Below are 27807 nucleotides of genomic sequence, written 5' to 3'. Positions count from 1 at the left end.
TTAAAAATAACCCATTATTCTAGGAATAAACCACAGTTTTAAGAATAGGCCAAAATAAATTAGAAAATATTTTAAACTAAATGAATATGCAACCTATCAAAATTTGTGGAATGCAGCCAACACAGTTCTTAGAGGAAAATTTATAATGTTAAATGCTTATATTAGAAAAGACAAAAGGTTTAAAAACAATATTCTAAGTGTCCTATTTATGAAGGTAGAAAAACAAGTTAAATCCAAAGTAAGAACAAAAAAGTAATTAATAAAGAGTAGAAATCAATGAATTACAAAATGGACAAACAATAAAGCCAACGAAGCAACAAAGCCAAAAGCTAGTTCTTTGAAAAGACTAAAAAATTGATAAAACCGTAGCAAGACAGCTCAAAGAAAAAAGAGGGGAAAACATCCCACAAATGAATAATACCAGAAATAAAAAATGAGATATCACAAAAAAGATAATAACTTTATGCTGGTAAATTTGGCCATTTAGATAAAATGAATAAATTATTTGATAGACACATATTACCAAAGCTGATACAAGAAGGAGAATATTTGAATAAACACAAATCAATGAAAGAAACTGAATTTGTCATCAATCACAAGGAAACTTCAGGAGCATTTATTTTTACAATTTTTTTCTCTAAAAGAAAGGATGAGAGAACAGTCTAACTTGCATTTTGAGCATATCTCTGATACCAAACCTGAAAAGGACATTTCAGGGTGAGAAAAATAGAGAAATATTTCTCATGAACATAGACACAGAAATCTTTGGTAAAATATTAACAAATACATTCCAAAAGTATATAAGAAAGTGAGAAATAAAAATGTTACCAAGCCCCCCACCGACTGAACAGAGACCCCTTCTTGGCCAAGGAGACCCCAGAGAAACCTTGAAAACTGGGTTTCCAGCCATGACAGGATGGGAGGTCAGATATAGCTTCCTTATTAACCTTCAACCAGGATTCTTTCCTAAGGAGTAAGCAGAGACCAGCTTTAGAAAACAAGACATGGATGCCTCATTCCTTTATGGCCTTTAGCCAGTTATCTGAGGGCATGACCAGACTTCCTCGCAATGCATTCCTTCCTAAAAACTGACCAGCATCTCCAGGCCGGTTTTGGCTGACTTGTGCAGAGGATGTGCAGTAAGCATGTGCATGTCCTCTGCTTCACCTTTTGACAGCAGAGAGCTGACAACTCCACCCTCAGATCATGCTAACACTGCCATTTTTTTTGAACATGTGACCTATGAAGAGGCATGTGCATGGTTTCCTCTTTTGTAAATATTTATGACTCGTCTTATAGCTTATTAAATATGTATATTTGGCCACCCTGCTCAGCGTGAATTCCTATTTCCTTTGCCCCTTCCTTGAAGTGCTTGTTCTTGGCTTTTACTGGAGACTATGCTTCCCAGCCAGCAGGATGGGCAGCCTGAAGATTATGGGCCTTTATGAGAAATAAAGCTCTCCTTTCCAAATTTACGAACCTTGTGATTCTTCAGTTGACAAAAGTATAATAAATGTATTACATTAAAACGTGCCATGGCCATTCATTAAACCAAGGTAAATATTATTGTGTTAATGTAAACTAGTCATTTTTTAAAAGAATTTGAGGCAGGGTCTCACTTTGTCACCTAGGCTGGAGTGCAGTGGTATGATCATGGCTCATTGCAGCCTCAGTCTTCCCAGGTTCAGGTGATCCTCCCACCTCAGCCTCCTGAGTAGCTGGGACTACAGGCATGGGCCACCACACTGGGCTAATTTTTTGTACCTTTTGTAGAGACAGGGTTTTGCCATGTTGTCCAGGCTGGTCTTGGTCTCCTGGGCTCAAGCAATCCACCTGCCTTGGCCTCCCAAAGTGCTAGGATTACAGGCATGAGCCACCACACCCAGCTTAATGTAAACTAATCTTAAAATGATTATATAGTTAAAAAATTGATGATGGAGGATAACAGATATGCTTTTCAGTTATCACAATTACAGGATAGGTTGTTGGGTGTGACTTTAACATACTCGAATCATTAATTCTGTTAGGCATGTTTATTAAGTTTGGCTGTTGCCTTCAGGCTGTTGAATGTGTAATAATTTGAAGTACAGTTACTGATAGAATTTCTATCTATACCTGTGTATCGATCTATGTATGTATGCATCTATCTACCTATCTAATCTGTCTATATGGTCACATTAATCCATTTTCTTTAATCATATTCTTGTTATTTATCTTTCTACACTAGTGCTTCCTAACATGTGTTGATCACAAATTCTACAGGCTGTTAGTAGTTTAAGTGAAACCAAACAGGCTTCTTTAAAGCCAGAAATTGCAAGGCGTTAATGGCCCTGATGCATGTAATAATCCCAGAGGCGGCCTACTTGGGAGCCAGCCTGTGACTGTCAATGCACTCCCCAAACTCACCACTCTGACTTCAGACACCTTAAAGAATAATGTGGATCTTAATCATTGGTATTCTTGAAGAGATAAACATAGTTTATGCAGTAAATTACAAGGCAGAACATTTCCGTATCCATCACTGAAGCAGCTACTCAAAAAATACCTTCTCTTTGCCCCATAATCTTCCTTTTTCCTTCCTCCTTTTCCCACTTATCTGTCAGTCTATCCATCATTCTGTGTTCATCTATCTCTCCACCCATTAATTAATCCATTCATTCTCATTCTTTTTCTACTCCTTTGTGTTTTTACTCCACACAGTTCTTTTTTTCTTCTTTTTCTTTATTTGCTTTTTATATATATATATATATTCTTTATTTGCTATATATATTCTTTATTTGCCATATATATATATTCTGTTCCCAATATCTTTGACAGCAGCCTTGGAATTTTAACACAGTCTATGCTGTGTTTTCTTTTTTCCCTTTCTTTTCCCTTTCTTTTCTCTGTCTCTCTTTGCCTCTCTTCTCTCTTTCTGCCTCCTCTTTCTGTAGAAATAAGAAGTACTTTGAAGTCCTGGTGAGAAAAATTTTCCATCTAATTATATTTCAGTTTTCTAAGAGAGGTGTATTTATGTTATTTAATGTGTACTGTTTCCTAAGCTTATTTAACCACATAATTTTTTGAGGGGCATTTTTGAAACTAATTTTATATTGAAAAATTAGTTTAATAATTTGAAGTACAGTTACTGATAGAATTTCTATCTATATCTTGTATCAATCTATGTATGTATGCATCTATCTACCTATCTAATCTGTCTATATAGTCAGCATTAATCCATTTTCTTTAATCATATTCTTGTTATTTATCTTTCTACATTAGTGCTTCCTAACATGTGTTGATCACAAATTCTACAGGCTGTTAATAGTTTAAGTGAAACCAAACAGGCTTCTTTAAAGCCAGAAATTGCAAAGCGTTAGTGGCCCTGATGGCTTTAACCTGATGGATACCCTGCTCTATTTTAATAAATTATATCTTCCTTTTTTTGCTTTTAAAATAATAAAAGGAAAATAAATACTTACTGTAAATGAAAAATATACAGAAGTGTGTAAAGTAAAAAAGTTAAAATTCTCTATACATTTCAACTAATGGTATGCTCCATGGAGGGAGGGGCCAGGCTCTATCAGGTTCACCACTGTGGCATCGTGCCCAGCATAGTGCCAGATACTGAGGAGACCCTAAATAAATACATGTTGAATCTTCTAAACTGACACAAACATATATGATGCATTGGTTATTTATCAGGAGCTAAAATGTATTTCAACTATTTTGCATTTATGTGTCATATAGTTCTTAGTCAGTGGCTCACAATGAACTCATAGTTAATGCAGTTACTCTATGTAATGTGAAAGTCCTTGTCGAATAGAACAAATGCAATCCAAGGCTTTAGAGTGAATCATTCAACTATCTAGGAATGCATTCTCAGAGGTAATGAGCTACTGGGAATCTCCCTACCCAACCTTCATTTAGAAACCCAGGATTGTATTATATCCAGCAGTCTCTAGGGTCACCTGCTATCTACTGAATGCCAATCACATTTTCTCTGCATCACCACTGGCAATGGTAGCTATACTCTCATTCAGGAACAATATTAGAAACCTTCAAATCACAGTCTCAAGTAACTGCTCTTTTGTCTATAGTGGAAATCAGTGTTGGCAGATGTCTTATAATTTACAACCATGTTACCCCACATATTATCTATGCAGATCATAATTTAAACTTATTTTGATAACCAGTTCTTTAAACTTGAAAACAAACTCATGGAAGTTGTAAAATGGTTAAACAGCATGGAAGATAATACAGTATAAATAAGTCTAGTGACCTCAACCCACCTAGCCTGCCCTTTCCAGAGATAAATGCTCTCATAATTTCCCATGTTTCCTTCCAGACATTTTTTTTTTATCACAAATTTTATCTTCCAAGATTGTTTTTTGGGAGAAAGTTAAAGGCATATAGAGAAAACACATAAGAAGAGATCATTAAGAAGAAAAGAAAGGAAGAAAAAAGGAAAGAAAAATAAAAAGAACCTATTAGATTCTATATACTAAAACAGGAGATAGAGATTAAAAGAAACACACATGCACACCCACCTTTTGTACCTCAAACCTCTTGCTTTCCATGTCCTTCATGGGATGCTGAGAGTCCTAGCAAATTTTTTTTGTGAATAAAAACTCATGGAATGGAAGGTGTCTTGGCTGTTGTCCTAGAGGTTTTGCATTTGATCACTCCTCCTAAGAAGGAGTCATTTTAAGAAAAATTCCTTTCTCTATTCATAACTTCTTGTGTCATAATCAATCAAAGATGTTCTCAATGTGACAATGACAGGTGGGGTGATACAGGTTTGGAACTGGGCAAGTTTATATGAGCTGTCTTTACGCCAGCAATTTTGTCTTCCCAGGAAACACTAAGGAGCAATTTTGTCTTCCCAGGAAACATTAGGCAACGTCTGTAAACATTTTGGATTGCCATGGCTGGGGGTAGTTAAGCATTGCTGGCATCTAGTGGATGGAGGCCAGGGATGCTGCAAACATCCTGCAAGGCACAGGACAGCCCACTATAAGAAAGAATTATTTGATTCAAAATGCAATAGTGCTAAAGTTAAGGAACTCTACTTTATCTTATTTTATTTTTTTGAGACAGAGCCTCACTTTGTCGCCCAGGCTGGAGCACAGTGGCATGATATTGGCTCACTGCAGCCTCTGCCTCCTGGGTTCAAGCAATTCTCCTGCCTCAGCCTCCCAGGTAGCTGGGATTACAGGTGTGCATCACCATGCCTGGCTACTTTTTGTATTTTTAGTAGAGTTTGGGTTTCACCATGATGGCCAGGCTGGTCTTGAACTCTTGACCTCAGGTGATCTGCCTGTGTTGGCCTCCCAAAGTGCTGAGGTTATAGGCATGAGCCACCACACCCGGCCAGGAACTCTACTTTAAATGAACTCTTTTGCAACTTTTTTCTTTTAGGGACAGTGATTTTCATTAGAGAAACAACTCAAAATAAGCATCAATATCAACAGCAATAAAATCTTAGACAGTTTTCCACTGGGTTTAAAGTTTGGGCTCTTGAACCTCAGAACATAATGGATGAGTTTGGTGTTCTACTGATTCATCCAGAAAAATAATTTTTCATAGCATTATCTATCCTTGGCCTTTTCCCTTTTTAACCTTTCTGATTATATTGCCAATGGAAAAAGCCAATCTGTTTCAGTCAGATGAAACTTGAACAGCAGGGAATAATAGCAAATAACTATATAGTTGTTTGGAAAATAGTAAAAATAGACAATAAGTCCCATGTTCATTGTCTTTTGCCAAGTTTTGTTACCAAGTTTTGTCTTTTGCCAAGTTTGTTTTAGAATCTTTTTTTTTTTTAAATTAAAAGTGGTTACATAAATCCTTATTAGGGTGAAGCCTGATAACTGTGTTCTGGTGGAATAATTGTATTTAATCTGCTCATTTCTGAATGCCAGAACAGATTAAAGCATATGAAAAATTAAATAATGTGAGATTGCAATGACTCTGGGTTAGAAAGATTCTTGACCCATAGTAAATCCTATCATTGCTTCATTTCAGTGGAGTTTATGGCCTAGAGAAAAATGTTGAATATTGAATGTTAAAGTTGTCTTAGTGAAGAAGGAAATTAGACCATTGGAACTGCAATAAAATGGTTTGGAGGATGTGGAACTCACTCCTTTAAGTTGTTGACAAGAAAGTAAAGGCTCTAAGCTGGTAAGTGGCTGGCCCTGAGTCAAGGTTAGTGGCACTCCTGGGGCTAGAGTTCAGGGCCCCTCATCTGAGTCCAGTGTTCTTCTGGCACTATTTCTATGCTGCAGCTCATAATTATCTCTATGTGGCCAGAGCTACCCAGAGTAAAATATACCAAAGACAGACCATAATGCCTTACATGTATTCATCACTTCAGAATACTTTCACACATATTCTCTCATATAAAAATCAACCTTATTACCTAAATAGGACAAGAATCTTGTCTCAATTGATCAGAGAAAATTGAAATTCAGAGATATGAATTCATTCATTTTAAGTTAAATAACTATTAATAATAGACACAGATGTTTCAGCCCAGGACTCTCCTCATCATTTAATTGCAGGTTTATTACAGGCACAAACTGGTATACAATTAGCCTCTCTTTATAGGTGGCTTACCATGTGCCTGGTACTGTGCTAAGGGCTTGGATTAGCCCATTTATTCCTTACAATGACTCTAATAGGTTGATATGATTTTTTTCTCACTTGCTTGATGAAGAAACTGAAGTTTAGTGAGGTTCAATATCATTGATTTAGCTTAAGTCTGTATTAATGATAGCTTTAGACCAAGATCTGTTTCATACCAATATCCATATTTTAATCATTATACTATACTACCAGCATTGTTCAATATGGTGTTTCTATGGCTATTTTGGTAACTAATACAATGATTGAAATAGCCATTGCACATCCAATTTTATGTACTGATGTTCTGATTTTCACAAAAATCTTTTACACTTTTTAGCCCTTATTTATAGCTGATGCTGGGGAGAATGGAGGCCATAGGTTAACATAATTTTCTTTTTTTTCCTTCTTCATTTATCCAGTAATTTCTATCTGATTTCCCTCCCTCAGTATTCCTACACTTACCCATTCACTCTACCCTACCCAATGCAGCAGGGGCAGGCTTTTTAGGAAAGGTATATGATTGTGTCATTACTTAGAAGCCTTTAATGGATCACTCATAACTTCAGACACAAGGTACTGCATGATCCACTCCCTGCTTTATTATAATTTTATGTCTTGCTAGTTCACTTCAGACTCTGTTCCAGCCACCTTGCAGTTTAGTATCTCCTCAAGCTCGGTGTGTGTGCATTTTCATATTCTTTGAATTACCTCTCCACACTGCCCCCTGCCTCCTTCTTCTGCCCCAGTGTGGCCCTAATTCTTTTGTTCTTTAAAGCTCCGTTTAAGAATGTTCATGTCCTTTGTAGAGACATGGATGAAGCTGAAAACCATCATTCTCAGCAAACTATCGCGAGGACAAAAAACCAAACACCACATGTTCTCACTCATAGGTGGGAATTGAACGAGAACACTTGGACACAGGAAGGGGAACATCACCCACCAGGGCCTGTTGTGGGGTGGGGGGAGGGGGGAGGGATAGCATTAGGAGATATACCTAATGTAAATGATGAGTTAATGGGTGCAGCACTCCAACATGGCACATGTATACATATGTAACAAACCTGCATGTTGTGCACGTGTACCCTAGAACTTAAAGTATAAAAAAAAAAAAAAAAAGAATATTGCTTCTGAGCTCCCCAAACACCCAGAATATAGTTCAATCATGGCTCCATCATGTAGAAAATAATTGACTTTACTTTCCAACTATACTATGAGCTTTCAATAGAAGGGACCATTTCTAGGCCTGGCATGGTAGCTGACACCTGTAGACCCAGGCTGAGGCTGAGGCTGAGGCAGGAGGATTGCTTAAGACCAGGAGTTTGAGACCAGCCTGGGTAACATAGCAAGATTCTGTTTGTAGAAAAATAAAACACTGGCCAGATGTGGTGGTGGTGGTGTGCCAACAGTCCTGGCTACTTGGAAGGCCAAGATAGGAGGATCACTTGAGCTGAGTTTGATGTTGCAGTGAGCTATGATTGCACCACTGCACTCTAGCCTCAGTGACAGAGTGAGGCCCTGTCTCTAATAAAATAAAATAAAATAAGAAGGGACCATTTCTTAGTGTCTTTATTTCTCCAATGCTTAGCTCAGCTCCTGTCCTGTAATACTAAGCCAATAAAGTTGAATGAGCGTGGTAGTATGAAAAGAAGTTGAGGATTGAATAGATATGGAAAGCATAGGAAAGAGAAGCATGAAAGATAGTTTCATGAAAGAAAGAAAGACATCTCCTTTGGGTAACTGGGAAGATTTTTATGTTATTAATTGAAACAGGATATTTAAGATAATGATACGAATCTGCTGGCGAAAAGGGAAGTTAGTCAATTTGGTTTGCTCGTATGATATGTACAATATAATAAGGTGACCATAGAATAGTAATCTTCAACCTGCTGTAAACATTATGTGTCTAGTAGAGTAGTTAGAAATTTAGGTTTCATGGACCAAAACAATTTAGAGAGGCTCTGTTAGCCTTTGTAATTATAAAATAAATAGATCCTAAGTTCCTCTTCAATGCATATATTTATGAAAATGAAAGGAAAGAATGAGGCCGACTTCCTCACTCAGACTCCAGGTTTCCCTCCATTACATTTTGACATTGCTCAGGGAGAAGCAGAAATTGACCCTAAACTTTATAAGCAGCTGATCTGCAGCAAGCGAGTGAACTTTATGAGCTTAGCTGAAATGGGATGCTATGTACAAATGGAATGGTTTTTTTGGTAGCTAAGTGGCTCTTCATAACATTGTATAAATATCATTCATTGAATTAGCAGAGTAGGAGTAGTTTGCCTTAAGATATTTATGTCTTTGGTTGAATATGCAATCATATTATTTAAGCAGAAATTTGTTTATGTATGTGGACCTTTTTTCTTAGAGTCTGGGCTGTGGGAACCCAGTCTCGGCTGGAAACAAAGAACAGAGAACAGTCCTATGAAGAATAAGCTGGCTTTGTGAGAATTATACAGAAAAAATAGACGTGTAGATAGTACCTGGCTAACTTGGTCTTTCCAGAATGGACCCATCTGGCTTCTTCACTAGTATTTTATCTCCTACATACTTTGCAATCTTTTGGCAAAATTTAGCCACAATAATTTCTAATTCTACAAGATTTTGAATGTATAGAGAGCCTCTCTGATTCTCTGGCAGAGGGGCTAGTGAGTAAAGCTGAGAATTATCTTAACAGAGAACTTACTGTGAATGCAGTTTCAGTATTTAAAAGGTGAGCTCACCGGTGGCCAGTAGGACTGTCATGGCAAGTGCTGGATAGCATCACAATTTTTGCCTTCCCAGGCCTTTCTCGGGGCATGTCAGTGAACAACTGAATATGAGCATCCTGAAACAAGGAATGCATCTGCTATATGCTGAATTGTAATGCTTCCCGAACACTCAAATTTACATTTTGAAGTTCTAACCCTCAAATTTGACCATATTTGGAGATAGGTCTTCACAGGGTTAATGAGGCCATTAGGGAGGGCCCTAATCCAATATGGACTGGTGTCCTTGTAAGAAAAGGAAATTTGATGCAGACACACATAGAGGGAAGATATAGAAAGACATAAGGAGAAGATAGCCATCTAGAAGCCTAGGAGAGAGGCCTCCATCAGATCCTTTCCCCAAGACCCTCCTTCCTCAGAAGGAACCACCCCTGCTGGCACCTTCCGCTTGGACTTCCAGCCTCTAGAAATGTGAGGAAATAAAATTTTGTTGTTTAAGCCATCCAGTCTGTGGCACTTTGTTATGGCAGCATTAGCAAACTAACATGGCACCTTCTTGCCTTTGTAATCTCAGGCCATATTTCAGGCACAGCCTGGGATATAGCAAGTTTTTAATAACTGTTTTTGAACCAAAGGAATAGAAAAGAGTTAGCACAACTTGTGGTACTGTGCATAATCCACAAACTATTATCCATTAAAAAAATTAACCAATCAGCCAAGAGTTGCCACAGATTTATGTGAGAGCTTGTAGTGGGTGCTGTGTATCCACTGTACTCACAGATGTAGGTGTCAGCCCTGGCCTTAAAGAGGCTTCACCTGGGTTTGCTCCTCCTAGAAAAGTACAGACTTAAGGAGTGGTCCCACAGTAGCCCTCTCTGCACAGGTGGTCCTCTTGCCTTGTGCCTCATCTTGCCTGTACTGATAGTGGTGCTTTTTTTTTTTTTTTGAGGCAGAGGAGGAAGGGCGTCAATAGTTTAAAGAGCCTCCTAAACACATACATTCAAGTGTTCCTGCCAGTAGGTGGGGGAGTCGGCTGGCATAATCAGAGGTTGTTTTTTGCCCTGGGCTCCAGGCTAATGATCAGATGATCATTAGGGTCCACTGGAATTTAGGCATTCTCCATTTCTCAGTATAATTTTAGTGTTCTTTACTTAGCTTTGTAGCAGAAGAGGATATTTACCCTGTAGGTAGACTATTAACTGAACTTACTGTGGCGTTGAATGAAACATAAAATACACAAGGCTGAGTGTAAGTTAGACCAAAAATCTTTTCTCATATTGACAGCTGGCAGATATTCTCTAGCCATCCAAGCGTTCTTCAACATTTCCGTCTTGCTTTCTGGGAATGAGAATTATTCTTCACAACATTCTCTATTTCGCATACATGTTGTTGTCTCTTTGTAGGTGCCATTTTATTTTGTTCTTATAACAATTCTAGGCAGTGAATACAATTGTCATAGCCATTTTACAGATGAGGAGATTGAGGAACACAGAAGTTAAGATCATTTGACGAAGAAAGCTAAGGTTCAGGGAGTTTGGACTTCTTCTGGAGCCCGTGGCCCTTGTTGTGCCTCATTATGTCCCTGTTTCCACTGATGTTCTTTTGATCCCTGTCTCCTAGTCTTTTCTTTCGGATGGAGTTTGTGCAATGGGTAGAGTTTGGGAGGACTTGCAACTTCCCGATGGCAATTTCCTAACTTTCCTGCTTCTTTTCTTATGTTATTCTTTGTGACTCTGTGATTCCTCTACTAAGCATCTTCACTGAAGGAAGCTGTTTGCTCCATGTCTTGCTACTGTATGTCTTAATACTACTGCTTCTCCCTCCTCTCCATTCTAGCCCTTCATTTTGAGATTTTAGTCTTGTCTGCTTCATCACCATCCACTTTTTTCTTGTATCCTTTGTGTTTTCTTTCTTTGCATTGCCTGATACTACACTCTGTTTATCTCTGGACTTGTCTGCTCTCTAACCTATTATTTGGCTCACCTAAGAGGCCTGGACATTGGATAATTGGTTTCATGTAGTCTTGTGGTCCCATTTAGTTCATTTGTCACTTTATAGGTGAAATGGAAGCATGTGTTTTGTGCAGGAAGCTTCCCTCTTTAAGTGGGAAAAGACCTACCTGTGAGATGACCTGCCATGAAAATTATATTCTCCGCACACAAAACAAACTTTTTATGATGTTCTCACATTTTCTTATTTTCAAGAGACCCTATGACTGATAGATATCAAATCACACAGAAGCTTAATCCCATATGCTTCTAGACTTGAATTTTCCAGTATGTGTTCCAAGGAGCCTTAGTTCTGTAAGAACCTCCTTAATTATTAACATCATGGTAACATCTTCCTTTTGCCAGATACAGGATATTGGAGGTGGAAGGAGCCAGTCACAGGACTCTGTATACTCCTTGTGGCATAATCTGTGCCCCTCACTCCTGATCACATTCCCCGTCTCTCCACCACAAAGTGCCCAAGAGACCCACTGAAGGAGGCTACAATAGCAGTCAATCATCACTTTCTCCAGGATGTCATCGAGCCCTGCATCCTCACTTTCCTCAGTTACTGCAAAAAAATCCAAGCCTCCCACTCATGCCCCATCCCTAAGACCCTTATTCTCACTTTCTTAATATAGCTGTGCACAATTTCTGATGAGTTCCAGTCTCCCTCCCTTCCTGGAAATTCTACTGTACATTCTGGAACTCACAGTGTGTGTACAAATCAGAAGAAGCTAGATTTTACTGTAGTAGCAAATCAAGCACACACACACACATACACACAGCACCCTAAAACACTGCTGGTTCCTTATAAAACAAAGGTTTATTTTTCACTTTGTATTCCACAATTGTTGGCAGGGAGTCGGTACTCCAGAGTCACCCAGAGATGAAGCTGACAAGGGCTTCACAATCTTCTGTCAAAAACATCTGGAAATAAAGCCTTCTTGGCGGCCTCAACAGGGTAAGAGTGAAATGGGAGACTTGCTCATGGGTTTTTTTTTCACTGTTTCAGCCTAGAAGTGACACATGTCATTTCTCACATTTCTGTGCCAGAAATATTCAGATGACCTTGCCCAAGCACAGGGGGGCTGAGAAATCCTCTCTCCCCATGGCTAAAAGAGTAGGGGAATGATATTAGTAGTATCTGTCTTTGAGATTTAAAAATTCCCCATCTTCAATCTCTGCTCATAAATTTCACTTCGACTTCTTGTTCTAAGTAAAATTGGCTTTTCCTAAGGTCACTGCTTCCCCTGTAGCTCTCAAATGATGGCTGTGTTTTCCCCTGCATCCCAGGTGCTTCTGGGCTTTTGAAGGTATGATAGTACATCTTTTGTTTCTCACTTCTCCCAGAATAAGGTTTTCTCTTGCTTTCCACACTTTTCCCCAACATCTCCTCTGTTCCCTTAAAGCTCATACCATCTGACTGCACCATCGGATCCCCTTCCTGTCGCAGACATCTGTCATCCTTCCTGTCATCCTTCCTTCCCTCTGCAGCCATGTGTTAATGGAACATTTTAGCACTCACTATATTTTGATTTACTGCATTTTTCTCCTTCATGTCTTCTGTCATTTGTCTTGGTGACTTCAATAGCCATGAGTACAATTCTTCTCATACCTTGTTCTTGACCTCTTCCCTTCAAAATGTTTTGCCTTTTACTTACCTCTGACACCTATTGTCTTGATCATCCTCTAGACCTTTACCTCTGAAACCTCAATTAATAGCATCTCACTTACTAGCCATCACTTTTTGTTTTTCCTTCTTAACCCCCTTGTTATGGGCTGAATTGTGTCTTTCCCAAATTTATATGGTTAAGTCCTAAGCCCCAGTACTTCAGAATGTGACCATATTTGGAAATAGGGTTTTTAAAAAGGTACTTAAGCTGAAATGAGGGCATTAGAGTGAGCCCTAATCCAAGTGACTGTTGTTCTTTTAAGAAGAAGAAATTAAGGCACAGAGGGGAGATCCTGTGAAGATACTGGAAGAAGATGGCAGATATGATTTGGCTGTGTCCCCAGCCAAATCTCATCTTGAATTGTAGCTCCCATAATTCCCACATGTTGTTGGAGGGACCTGGTGGGAGATAATTGAATCATGGGGACAGTTTCCCCCATACTGTTCTTGTGGTAGTGAATAAGTCTCACAAGATTTGATGGTTTTCTAAGGGGTTTCACCTTTTGTTTGGTTCTCATTCTCTTTCTTGCCTGCCACCATGTAAGGCATGCCCTTCCCCTTCTGCCATGATTGTGAGGCCTCCCCATCCACGTGGAACTGTGAGTCCATTATACCTCTTTTTCTTTATAAATTACCCAGTCTCAGGTATGTCTTTATCAGCAGTGTGAAAACAGACTAACACAATAGCTATTTACAAGCCCAAGGAGAATGACTTAGGGCCAACCCTGCTGGCACCTTGATCTTGGGCTTCTAGACTTCAGAATAAATTTCTGTTGCCTAAGCCACCCAATCTGTGATCCTTTGTTATAGCAGCCCAAGCAAACTAGTACACTCCTCTAATATCCTTGTGTTCTTACCTCCCCTTCTCAGCTCACATTTCGTGGTCAAAAGAATAATAGTGGTTTTCTACACTTCTTTTTTTTTTTTTCTGGTCCCTTATCTCTCTGCTATATGTTATAACTCTTGTCTGGCAAAACTTCCACCATGAGTATATCTAACTCTCCTCTTAGATAAAGCCTATAGCCAAGCAGCTAAGCATGGCTAAAAGAAAACAACCCCCATGCAGTCCATGCTGGGCCATCTCATTTTCAACATTTCTCTAATCCTTCCCTCTCTTGTTCCCTGAGAAGGCTGATTTAGACCATCTTCTTTGTCCTCTGACTTCCAATCCCCTCTAAATTCTTAACTGATGATTTGCTTCTTTTTCTAGGCCAAAATAGAAGGAATCAAAAAAGAGTGCATGATTCTGCCTCCACCTAATCTACTAACTTCCCACCTTCTGAACTCTCATACTCTGACATCTTGCCTGTAAAGTGAATGAATCATTCACATGCCCAGCTAAGGCAAGCTGTTTGCTTGTGCTCTGGATTGCCTACTCAAGGAAACTGCTCCTGCAATTGTGTCCCCGACCTCCTGCATCAATGCCCTCCTGCTTTCTGGAGAACCATTTCTATCAGCATACTCGTATGCCTCAATACTTCATGAGAATAGGATTTTTTGGTGGTGGTTGTTTGGAGCTATACTACCAGCTCCCAATCTTAATGTACACAGTAATGATTTATTTCTTGCTCATACAACATCAAATGTGTGCCAGATGAGTCTCCAGGACCACTCTCCTTTGTGAGAGTGATGTGGGGATTCTGGTTCCTGCAATGTGTGAGGCCACTGCCTCAACACATGGCTCCCCGTGTCCCTGTGGCAGAGGAAAAGAGAGGGGAAGATGGCATACACATAGTAGGGGAAAGAGAAAAACATTAAAATAATTTTTTTTCATCCTGGGACAAGCTGCTTTAGAGATAAATAATTAAAAATCCATGATATTTTAATTTTAATCGTGCTATCCACTATGTGAGAGGCCACGAACCACTGACAAATAAAATGAGGATGACGATCTCCTTTGTATGCTCCAGACATAGTAGTTACACAGTTTTCTTTCATTTCATTTGTGTGTATGTCTGTATGCATGCATGTGTGTGTATGTGTGTATGCATGCATGTGTGTGTATGTCTTCTCCATAGAATTCATAGCAGTACACTCCTCTTACCTTTGGGAGATAAAGGGTGATTTCATTCAATAAATCTGAAATGGGAGAGAGGAATGGTTCCTCTGGGTTAAGTTTTTTTTTCTTACTCTACAGAATATGAAACAAAATGATCTGAATTCATAAACGAAAGGAAACTATTTGCTGTCCATTCATGTCAGGGTGAGAGCAAGTGAACTTGTTTGTGCCTGTGCATATCTGCTTGGGGTTTTCTGTAAGCATTCGTATGACTCCAAACTAATTTTTCATTAATGTGTGAATGAAGTGGGAGAGAGCAGGTGACTAGAGGGATGACAGATAGCTGCAACAAGAAAGAGCATCTAGTGGTCCAGTCAGAAGGCATGTGCTAATCTTTGGTTTTAAGATTTCAGTGGCATCCACTTTGGGAGACCGACATGGGCAGATCACCTGAGCTCAGGAGTTCGAGACCAGCCTGGGCAACATGGTGAAACCTCACCTCTACCAAAAATACAAAAAATTAGCTGAGGTTGGTGGCATGCGCCTGTCCTCCCAGCTACTCGGGAGGCTGAGGTAGGAGGATGACTTGAGCCTGGGAGGTGGAGGTTGCAGTGAGCTAAGATCATGCCACAGCACTCCAACCTGGGTGACAGAGTGAGACCCCATCTTAAAAAGCAAACAAAAAACAAAACAAAACAAATAATCCAGCAGCATCTTTGTATTTACAAATATGTCCTTCAAAACTGATAGAACTAATGAAGAAGAATATGGTATATAGTTGCTTTTTGTTATATAACAAAGCATGTAAAAATTTTAGTAGCTTAAAACATGAGTTTATTGAGCTCATGATTCGGTGGGTCAGTGGTGTTTTGGGTTCACTAGTCTGCAGTCAGCTGCCTATTAGCTAGGCAGTTCTGCTTCTGAGGGTTGGCTGGCTGTAGGATGGGTTGAAGATGGAGATGCCTGGGCCACGTCTCTCATCTTCCTTCAAGACAGCCCAGGTATGTTCACATGGAAACTGGGCAGGATCCCAAGAAAAAGAGTGGAAGAACGCAAGGTTCTTGGACCCAGGGTATGGTACAGGTACACTTGTAACTCTGCCACAGTCAGACAAGGTCAGACACGGCACAATGGCAGCCCATATTTAAGGAGGAAGGACAAGAATTGCAAAGTTAAGTGCAAATGGCTATAGAAAAAGAAAGAGAAATAATTCATGGTCATTTTGTAATCTACCACATAGGACAAACACTTGAGCAGTGCAGCCTGGGATATTTAAAAATTGTTCCCTCACCTACTACTAGCCAGTGAAGAAAGAAAAAGTCAGAAGCATGTCTTTAAAAACTAGGCCTTACTAAATATTTCTCTTTTGCGTGTCAACCTCTACTGTCACTATTAAATAGTTTTAAGAAAATAGCCTTTTTTTTTTTAAACAAAAAGCTTCCATTTCTAAACTCATTTATTTTCCAGTGGAAATAGTATTTCTGAAAGAGGAAGTGTGTTGATTGCATTGAGAAGGACCAGCATCTTGTCCCCATGGTAATGGCATCTTGAATTCTCCAAGTGTTCACCACCTGGTGTTTTGAAGCCCAGTAGCAATATAGCAACACATTATACAATGTGGAAAAAGGAGTCTACTTGTATAACATGTACAATGACAGTGGGCCCACAGGTGAAGTTTGGAATCAGATTAAAATTATGGCCTATGAAATAATAAGAATATGGTTAAATTGCTAAAAATAATAATCATAATAAATTAGTCTTTCTTGTAGAAGATACTTGGATAACTCTGCTACCTGTGAAAACTACTCTTTGCAACAATGTAGGAATAAACCATGTTTTAATGTTTTTGAATTCATCTAAGGCATGAGGTTTACATGCACATGTGCAAACACACACGAATATATATACATGTGTGTATATATATGTATATATGCACACACACACAATTGCTGAGTCTTGAATTTGAACCAAAATGATAGCAGCCATAATTGGCCATTCTTAATTACTGTATTATTTAAAATGATTACTCCTATCCTGACTTACTATAGTCTTTTAAAGAAGATGTTTAAAAAACACAACGTCTAAGTCATAAGATATTTGGTGAATGGTTGCCTTTCCACAGAAATTGTTCTCTCCCCCAAACCCGTGTCTCAGTTGGTGTCACTGGGGCTTTTGGAAATTAGAATTTATATTCAAATGAAGCTGCATCTTCACGCAGTGATTTTAGGTATATAAGTGACAGATTTGATATCTGTCAGTATCTATGACTACTATTAAGCTACACAGGAACCATGAGAGAACAAATCCTTGCTCACTGTGATAGCTGAATGGCTGCCTTTACTGCTGAAACTGTGAAGCAATTTTCTATTGTAAAACCCATAGTAATAGAATTCAGGAAGGTGGATCCCTAGGGGGATTGAAGACGGATGTGTGTGGGATGTTTTTGAATGAGTCACTGGGCAGAGTTGGAGGTGTTCTTCAAATTAGAAACAGGAAGCTAGTGGGTTGCTTGGAAAGGCAGACGTGAGCTTTGAACTAAGAAGAGATGGAGGTCTTCCTGGACCGTGGGAGGGATCTGACATGAGGCAGAAAAATTCCCAGGATGATGTTATCCTCCTAGAGGGAATACACAAAGTATGAAACCTAAATCCTGACACTAACTGCAAACATGCAAACAGTAGGTTAAGACTTTCCCCCTCATTGGCTACTGTCATGATTAAAGAAATGATTGTAGCAAATGTGCCTTAAAATTGTAATCCACAAAGCACTTTCGTCTTCACTGGGGGTTCCTGCAGGAGTAGTGAGGAAAAAGAAGGTAGGGGGAGATTTTATGAAAGAAAACATTGCTGATGTACACCTCTCTCCCCTGTTCTCCTTCACTTTTTCCCCTTCCCCAAGCTGCGAAGAAGCCGTTCCCATGGGGCTCTGAGATCTAGGATATGAAGGGAATATAGAGTGGAAGACCTTTCTGGTTGTGTCTCTCAGGTCACTTGACAACTGGATGTTGGTTATCTTAGGAGAAGGAATTCATGCTCAACAAAGATTTTCCTTGCTTGTACTTGGATTCCATGAGGGCCCATTTATAATCCACCCTAGATAGTCACACAGATGCCTATCCTCTATATGTCATTCATTTGTCACAATCACTCTATGATGAATATATTTGTAGGTCACTAATCCCATATCCACAATGCCAAAATCTAGAAGGCTCTATATTGGAAATTTCCTTTTGTAGTTTTGGTGGCAATACCTGACTTGAATGCCATGAAAATAGTAATACATTTTATTTATCTCTTTCATTGGATTATTGATACATTTTGCTGAAGGAATATCAATATGTTTGCTTACTAAGTACTGCCTCAGACATTAGGGGTGTCATATAAAATTCAGTATATGCAAGACATTATGTTATTATAAAATTTTAAAAAACCCTGAAATCTAGTCACAAGAACTTCATGTAAGAGACTATGGATGTGTATTTTCTCCAAATGAAGGAGGAAACTGATGTTTAGTGAAGTTAATGGCCGGGCTTGAAGTCACATAGCCAGGAAGTGATGGGTTGGGATTTCACCTCAGGTATATTGAAACTCCGTAGTTTCTTTCTCTACCAAACAGCAACCAGTTTCAATGAATTCTTTGTTTCGGGGTTAGGAAATTATTTTGATATACCACTTTCAAAAGAATAATGTAAAATGTGTTTGAGAGCTGTTGCCATAGACAAGCACTCACCATCAATCTATCACCCAAGTTATAGAAGATGGAAAAACCTTTCATTGTTCTTTCAACTAGCAGAAGGCTGTTCATTCCTTACACTTTTCTCTTTAGCATTAGTTTTTGGCTGACATACTGGCTTTCTGTCATCCAAAACTGATATGCTTTGGCTCTGTGTTCCCACTCAAATCTCATGTTGAATTGTGATGTCGAGTGTTGGAGGTGGGGCCTGGTGGGAGGTGATTGGATCATGGGGTTGGTTTCTAATGTTTTAGCACCATCACCCTAGTGCTGTCTTGTGATAGATTTCTCACAAGATCTGGTTGTTTGAAAAGTGTGTAGCATCCCCCAGTCTTCGCACGCTCTCTCTCCTGCTGTTATGTGAAGAGGTGCTTGCTTCCCCTTTGCCCTTCTGCCATGATTGTAAGTTTCCTGAGGCCTCCCCAGCCATGCCTCCTGTACAGTCTGTGGAACTGTGATTCAATTAAACCTCTTTTCTTTACAAATTATCCAGTCTCAGGCAGTTCTTTATAGCAGTGTGAGAACAGACTAATACACAACCTGAATGTCTTAGTAACACAAATAAAACTTGGTGAGTTTAAAGGTAGTTCCAAACACAGTGTGCTTGCCCAACTCTTCCACCCACATGGACCCTCAATATATGAAGTTTGAATCTTGAAATCAATGTCACTCTTTCCAGATTTGGTTCTTCATCTTAGTCCGAGTCTATATTCTTTTGTTTTTCCTTTTACACACTCTGGGAAAGAGTGTTGTCTGATATGATGCAATTTTGACATTTTAAGGGCTTTTTCGAAAGGTCTCATTTTTTCTTTTGTTCCAATCCTGTGCCAAATCATAGGATTTCATTGATTTAGTGGTGAATAGTTAGGATTTCATGATTGCAATCATGTTTATTTTAGAAATGGAAAATTGAGTAAGGCAGAAATCATCTATTCAATGCAATCATATTTTTTAATATTTAAAAATGCTACATAGGTGTGCATATAATACAGGATTGGGAATTGGAAAGTTAGGTTCTGATTTCTGCTTTGCTATTGTGAAAAAAACAAAACAAAACAAAACTTAATCTTTGGACTTCTGCTTTATCATATGTTAAAGAATTAGGTAGCTTTAAATGATTTTCATATAATAACCCAGTTTAAACAATTTTGCCAAGAGTCTTAACACTATGCTACATGTGAAACAGAGCAACACAGAAGTAATATTATCTCTGAAGTGCATTTTAAAGACTTATATCTATGGCCGGGTGCAGTGGCTCACGCCTGTAATCCCAGCACTTTGGGAGGCCGAGGTGGGTGGATGATCTGAGGTCAGGAGTTCAAGACCATTCTGGCCAACATGGTGAAACCGTGTCTCTACAAAAATACAAAAATTAGCCAGGCATGGTGGCGGACGCCTGTTAACCCAGCTACTCAGGAGGCTAAGGCAAGAGAATCGCTTGAACCTAGGAGGCGGAGGTTGCAGTGAGCCGAGATCACGCCATTGCACTCCAGCCTGGGCGACAAGAGTGAGACTCTGTCTCAAAAAAAAAAAAAAAGACTTTATCTAACGTCACGTTTTCTTACTAGTGAGTGATTTTTTTCATCTTCTGACTTGCTGCAAGAGGGTAGTTCCCTAGTTTCAATGGTTTTGAAGTTAATATTTTCAGCTTCTGCTTAGTGGATATTTATATGAGAGGTAATACTTGCCTTTTAATTTCTTTTCAGCTTTTCTACTGCTCTCTTTTTCTTATTACTTCTTTTTAAGTTAGCTCCGACTTTGCTATTTTTGGAGAGAAGCAATAGGGATGGCATAGTGGTTATAAGAGTTTAGAAACAATTGAGATGAAAATCCTATTTTTGTTGATATAATTTATATGCAATTTGTAGCTTCAAAATTAAACACTGACATGGTCATCTTTTTAAAACTAAAAAATGGTATAAAATTCCTAGTGCATGTGTTTTAAAAAATTCTTTCATAGTGAGCAAATCGTGCAAGATATTAATTTTTTTCCCTAAAAGACTATTCTAAAGTCTCCCTGAACATGTCACTTCAAAATGTAAACAAAGAAACAAAACTGTCATCTATTGGAGTTGGCTGTGATTTTTGTCTTTTGTCTTCTCTGTCACACTAGTTTTCAGTTCTTTGCTATAATGTGGCCCACTTTTCAAAGATGCAGTTGTGTGGATTTCAGGGGGCCGTCAGCTTGCCTTCCCCAGGTGCTCTGGGCCAGCTCTGGTCTCCAGATACCTCTGATGGAGGCAAGTCCCAAAGTTGATAACTAGGAAGAGACTGTGTATGCCAGGGATGGATGACAAGATGTGCTGAGCCTTGGGGAGACGCGGCAGGATGTTACTAATGAAAGAGGGCCCTGCTGCTGAGGGAGGGGAAGGAAGCAGATGTGAGGGCAAGATTCAGGAGACAACCTCAGCGTTCCAGAGATACAGGATGTTATGGAGGAGGGAGAAAAGTAAGCTGGCATTTGGCAGAATGCACAGAGGCGAGACTCGAGAGTGGGCGGTGGAAGCTGAGGCTTTCAAAGATTTCTGACCTTCTGTTTGCCAACTTGGAATTAGATTTCTTGATGGAGGGGGAGAATCGGGGAAGAGGGTAGAAAAGGCAGATGCCAAGAGAGATTACTGATTTGGCAACCAGACAAAAGGATGCTGCGGCTGGCACCTGCAGCAGAGAAGGGCAGAACGGTGTAGCCAGTAGGTCTAAGGCAACGGGCTGAGTGCCAGAGTTTGAGCTGCTACAGAGCGGCCTGAGATGGCCTCTTTTTTAGACACGAGAAAATAGTCTGTAGAGAAATAAAATTTAAAAATGAGAAATTTAATATCTTTGGATAGATTTTTAGGATTGGCATTTACAAGCGTATTCAGTTGCCTTTCTCCTGTCTGAGGAACATAACCTTTTGTGGTCAGATTGATGATGCTCTTAAAAAAAAAAAAATCCCAGCAATATCGTTACACTTCCAATTCCAAAACCGAAGTGGTGGGATTTGACTACAGGTTTCCTCATTTCCCCAGCAGTGAATACGAAGTGACTTTTCCATGTCCCAAATGTTGACCCAGAAAAATATCATTCCCTGTGAGACAGGAGTAACTGATTACATTAGAATACAATTTTGTTGCCACAGAAATCAGGAAACTTTCAATTTAGCAGCTTCATTCTAGGGTTTTTTGCTCTGGGCTTTCAGCAAGCGTTTGCGTTTCTATGTCCCATATCACCGTGCACCACTAGATGTCACTGTTACTCGGGTCTTTGGATAACATAATCAACAATATGCCTGCCCTTTTGTGCCTGGGGAAAAACAATCTTCAGAAGGGGAGGATAATACTGTCTGTGTGAATTTAAATAAGACCTCTTTACCTGGCATTTTTATCGAAAAGCAGATACTCCATATGTTGTGTTGATTGCTGTTTCCCTTTCTGTTTTTGAAAGGGAGAGACTGAATTAAATGCGTTTCTTCCCACAAATGTACCTTACCATTTCTCCTTATTCTCAATTCTCCCCTAAAAATGTAGCTTTTAGCTCCATAATATAAGAAATATTTGTTAGAAAATTAGGAAAATCATCATTCTATGGGTATTTAGAATCTATATATGGACTGCAAATGTTTCTTCCCTAACCTCTTCCTAACCTTAGAGAACTTCAAATGCATTGTCTCATTTCCTAAGGAAAAATGTTGTAACTCTAGCTAGGAAAGGAATCCTGTGAGAGCACAGCAAGTCAGCGTTAAGAATTGAATTTTCATGATTACCCTCGGATACATCCTTGAACCCAAGGGACAAATGTTGCCGTGAGTTTCAGGTTGTTTAAATGGTAGGGTTAGACACACAAATCATTCATTTTCCTGCTAAATTTCCTTTTCTTTTATTGAATATTGGATACAAGTATGTCTTTTAAGATGTGGCCATTGATTCATATATACCAGAGCATTATTTAAACATGAAATTAAATAAGATAACTAAATAACAATGCATTTATAAAGCATTCTTGAAAATAGATTAATTATTTAGAGCATTTGAGTGAAAAGTCTCAATACGATTTCACTATAGCAAATGATAGCCATTAATAAGTCATAACAGGATAATAACATAAAACAAAAAATGAAAACCTTACAAAATATATCTTAAAAAGCGAAGTAGGGCTTTACTTTGAGTTGAGTTGGTGGTACAAAATGAATCAATTTGTTCTTTTTGGAACTTTATCTCCAACCGTGTAATATTTGTGTCTTTAACTGTTGGCTGCCTCTAACAGTTACTGAGCCAATTGACCTCCAAACTAGGACTACATCAATCTGTTTTCTCTCTAGCTGCGATGCCACGGTATTTATAGGTTATTCTGCACTGGAATTTTACCCCCTGGAGATAACTTGTAGCTATGGGCCAATGCCAACTCATTCTAACTCATGTGGGGATAATAGTCCTTAAGATGAAGTAGCCATGGACTTTAAGAATGTTTGGGGTCTTATTCTCTCTGCTCCTGTTCTCAACTCCTCACACTTTTTCCCCTCTCCTCTCTTCCTCTTTCCTTCGGTTCTCTGTTCTCTATTCTTCTCTATCTCTTTCTTTTTCCTCCTGCCCTTTCTGTGTTTTCCTTCCATATGTGTGACCCTTAGATTTGTTGTAGAACTAGATTGGAGATCGAATTATGATCACTTCTATATTAGTTTCCAGTGGTTTCTGTAACAATCCAAATTTGGTGGCTTAAAGCAACAGGCATTTATTATTTTTCAGTTCTGGAGGTCAGAATTCTGAAACCCATTTCCTGGGCTGAAGTTAAGATATCTTAATTTCAGAGCTGTCCTCCCTCTGAAGGCTCTGAGTGTATCTGTTTCCTTGCCTTTTCCAACTTTTAGAATTGCATTCCTTGCATTCTTTTGCTCCCCACCCCATCCTTCAAAGCCAGCACTGTAGCTTCTTCAAATCTCTCTCGCTGCTGAGGCCATGACATTGTCTTCTCTCTTTTGTGTCAAATCTCCTTCTGCCTCCCTCTTGGGACACTTTTGAGCATATTTAGGGCCCCCCTTGATAACCCAAGTTAATGTTTCCATTTCAAGATCCTTAATCACATCGGTAAAGTCTTTTTTTTTTAATGTAAAGTAACACTACAAGTTCCAGGGATTAGGACCTGGATATATTTGGGGGCCATTATTCAGTCTCCCACAGCTTTTTAGCTGTGTGTTTGTGCAATTTATTTAGTCCCTCTAAATTTTAGTTTCCTTGCCAAATAGTGTTACAGTGAGGATTTAATGAGAAAATGCTTGCAAAGTGCTTAGCATAGTGCTTGGCAAAGAGTTAAAGCCACTTTAAATTAAAATAATTTAAGTGCTAATAAATATTACTCCTGCTGTCAAATAAGATTATCTCATTCTTTCCCTCCCACTCATCTTTATGGTACTTCAATCTACCTTCTGACCTCATCACTCTACCAGAACATTTATTTCAAGGTCTCCAGTCTCTTCTAGCTGGCCAAATTCTTGGGCTTCATTTAGCAGCATTTAATTAAGGTAAACCACTTATTTTACTTAGAAATGCATTCCTTATTTTGCTTCTGCCATAACATATTTTCTGTTTTTTTTTCTACTTCACTGGATACTTCTGTTTTCTTTACTGTCTTCTCCTTCTTTTAATCTACAGTAAAATATGGTGTTCTTCAGAATTCTGTCTTGAAGACTCTTTGTCTATTTTTATACTGAGATGAAGAGTAACCTGGCAGTTTGATGATCTTAAAGAAGGTAGTGGGGCAGGAATAGAGACAGCAAGGGGTGGGAATGGCATGGGACAGAGCTGGAGTTGTTGTCTGGATCAGATTCTGTGGTGACTGACAGGCCCTGGTATAAAGATTTTGACATTAATCTTAGGAGTGTTCAGATGTGTCTTAAGCCTCAGAAACAGATTTTGACATTGGTGTATTAAGTAGGTATCTGAGTCAGTTTGAGTTGCTATAACAAAATACCATAGACTGGGTGGCTCATTTATTTTTCACAGTTCTAGAGGCTGGAAGTTTGAGATCAGGGTGGCAACATGATCAATATCTGGTGAAGGCCCTCTTCCGGGGTCTAGACTGCTGACTTCTTTGTATGCGCACATGATGGAACGAGGGTGAGAGAGCTCTCCGTGGTCTCTTTTGTAAGGGCACTTGTTTCATTCAAGGAGGCTTCACTCTCATGATCAATCACTTCCCAAAGGCTCTGCTTCCTAATACCATCACATTAGTGGTTAGGATTTCAATGTATGAATTCTGAGTGGGTGTTGGTAGTGAATGCCTGAATTATTTCCTCTCCAAAAGGTCTACAGCTGATGACCTTCTCCTTTCTGAAAGCTGCTGAACTGTGAGCTAACCTACTATCTGGTAATTCTGAGCTTGGATAAAAGGTGTCAGAGGTGTGAGTGGAATGTCAGGGGCACAGCTTTAAACCCTATATTTAGTAAGAACATGGGAATTTCCTATGAGTTGGAAAAACATCACTAATTGTGGCTGTGATTCAGGCAGTATTGTAAACACCTTTCTGCTGTGGCTGGTGTTAAGGCAAGAAGGAATAGCCTTAGCTATAGCCTGGTCTCCTAGCCAAGGGACATGCAGTGGGAGAGGCCCAAAAGGCCCTCCAAGAACCTACAAAGAGCCAATGCTTGGATAACTGTCTCACAGGTGAAATTGCCAAGTAGTCAATGTTCAACAGAGAAAACAGCAACAACCTAAAGAAAGAGAATGGTGGGCCTGTCGCCCGTCATCGTGGTCGCTCCAGTAACTATTTCTCTCCCTGCCTCCTCTGACTGCTGCTGAAGCTTCGATGGAGAGTGCTTCCTCTGGAGACCACACCCCTTCCTCCCTACCCTCAAACACTTATAGTCAGTAGTGTGTCCTGCTTTTGTAGAAGAGGGAGATATTTAAATAAATATAAGAAAATCTTAACCCAAACTGAAGAAATGTCATAAGAATGAGGTGAGAGATCTATAAGGAGCTTGTACCTAGGTAAAAAGAAGGTGAAAGGAGACATTTGATAGGTATTAGTGGGGAAGATGGGAAAATAATTCCATGTTTATAGTTTAATGAGTTGAGATTCTTCAATCAAAACAAGTAAACATATGTGATTTAATTTTATTATCATTTTGCTCTGTATAACAAAACTTCGAGTTAGGTGTTCCTACCACGATCTTGCAGATAAGTAAAATGAGGTTTCATGAAACCAAGTGGCTTGCCCAAGGGCACCAAGATAGCAAGATGCAGATGAGGGACTGGAGCCCTCCTGTACTTGACTTTGAAGCCTGTGCCCCTTCTCACCCACTGTACCGTTACGTAAACCATGCTGTTAAATTGGTCTCATGGCAGTGGTGAGTTTAGAGCTTAAAATGAATAACTATTAATGATATTACAATTCCACATAGATCAGTCACCTAAAATTGCAAAGGGTAGGATGATGCAAATAATTGGCTAAGTCTGGAGGCATAATAGTTCTGATTTTGAAGTTAGATTCTGCTAAGACTGCAGAAAGAACTATGCTACTCCCCTATGTGTTCTTTATCCAATCACTCTGGATTATTTTAGCCATAGCGTATGATTTTTGTATTGTCTATTTTCCTTCATCCACCCCCTTTAGAATGTCAGCTCAATGACCTTTTTGTCTTTTTTACTGATGTTTTGCGAGCAACCTAGAACCAAAGCTTGGCACTTACGAGGCCCTCCTTAAATATTTCCTGAGTAAATGAATGAAAGAAGAAATGATATGTAAGCTACCACCTAAATTCTACCCTGGAGTTACAGGCAAAAAAGAAGGATAAAAAGGAGGAAGAAGAGGAGAACCTCAGTACAGAGCCCATCTGGTTATTCAAGAGTCAGTGGTTGGCAACGTTGCAGAAACATGTCATTATGGTCACTGGTTGTCTTTATAATGGGTTTGGTGACACTTGCATAAAAAAATCTGTGAAGGGACAGTCACCGTAAGAACCCAGTTGCATCAAAATTCTTTTTCCAAAAGCCTAACCAGGTGCTGAGCTGCTTCGTACCTGGGCTACAATTTCTAAGACTTTTGTCACTTATTTGGGTGGTTGGGGTCTAGCTTAAGTCAAAGAGACTTAGCAAATAAGCGTAACAGATATGCTGGTATGCCTGCTAGAAGTTTCTTTCTAGAGAGACCAATGGTCTTCTTGGTGAGATGGTTTATTCTTAAAGGGATTTGATTTTCATCCAGTAATGAAGATTTCTTGTTTGAGTGCAAGAGCATACAAGGCTAGAGTGCAATAGTGCAATCTCAGCTCACTGCAGCCTCTGCCTCCCAGGTTAAAGCAATTCTCCTGCCTCAGCCTCCCAAGTAGCTGGGATGACAGGCACCTGCCACCATGCCCGGCTAATTTTTGTGTTTTTAGTAGAGATGGGGTTTCACCATGTTGGCCAGGCTAGTCTTGAACTCTTGACCTTAAGTGATCCACTTCCCTCGTCCTCCCAAATTGCTGGGATTACAGGCATGAGCCACCATGCCAAACCTCTCAGCATAACTTCTATTAGACACGCAGTTGAGTCATATGGTGGATGTAGATGTGTTTGGCAGAGGGGATGTGTTTGTGTTCTGAGAGCTCAAAGTGAAAAGCTACTGGATTCAAGTCATCATAAGATATCAAGGTCCAAGCAGCCCTACTTTGAGATCCCTTCTTAGGTGATGCAACCCTGATAATGCAACTAGGGATAGTTTTTGAATGAGCTGAATGGCATTGGTAGAGTCATTCATGAGTTCATGTGAAATGCTTTGCAGAACCTCCCAGAAGATTGTGAAAGGGTTTGAGGGATAAAGGCCAATGAATCCTTACTGTTGTACTCAGTGCAATTATGCAAGTATGCAAGTAAATTTACCTAGGTGTTTGAATAAATATAACTACTTTTCAAAACTCATCAATCCATAGTCTACTTAAAGGGAACATACATAATCGTAATAGTTTCCTGACAAATGTAGTCACCTTCATTCTATTGTTTTAGATGTTAAAGGAATGAATTAACTAGATTAATTAATTAACTCCCCTGCCTTCTTCTCCAAATGATCATCATTGTCAATGTCCTGACATTGGTCCAAGCTATCTTTTCTCCATACATGCATCCACTAACTGAGATGTCACTCATTCG

This window comes from Pongo pygmaeus, chromosome 2, assembly GCF_028885625.2.
Source record: "Pongo pygmaeus isolate AG05252 chromosome 2, NHGRI_mPonPyg2-v2.0_pri, whole genome shotgun sequence".
NCBI classification, from domain to species: Eukaryota; Metazoa; Chordata; class Mammalia; order Primates; family Hominidae; genus Pongo; species Pongo pygmaeus.
Note: the sequence above shows the minus strand (reverse complement) of the source record.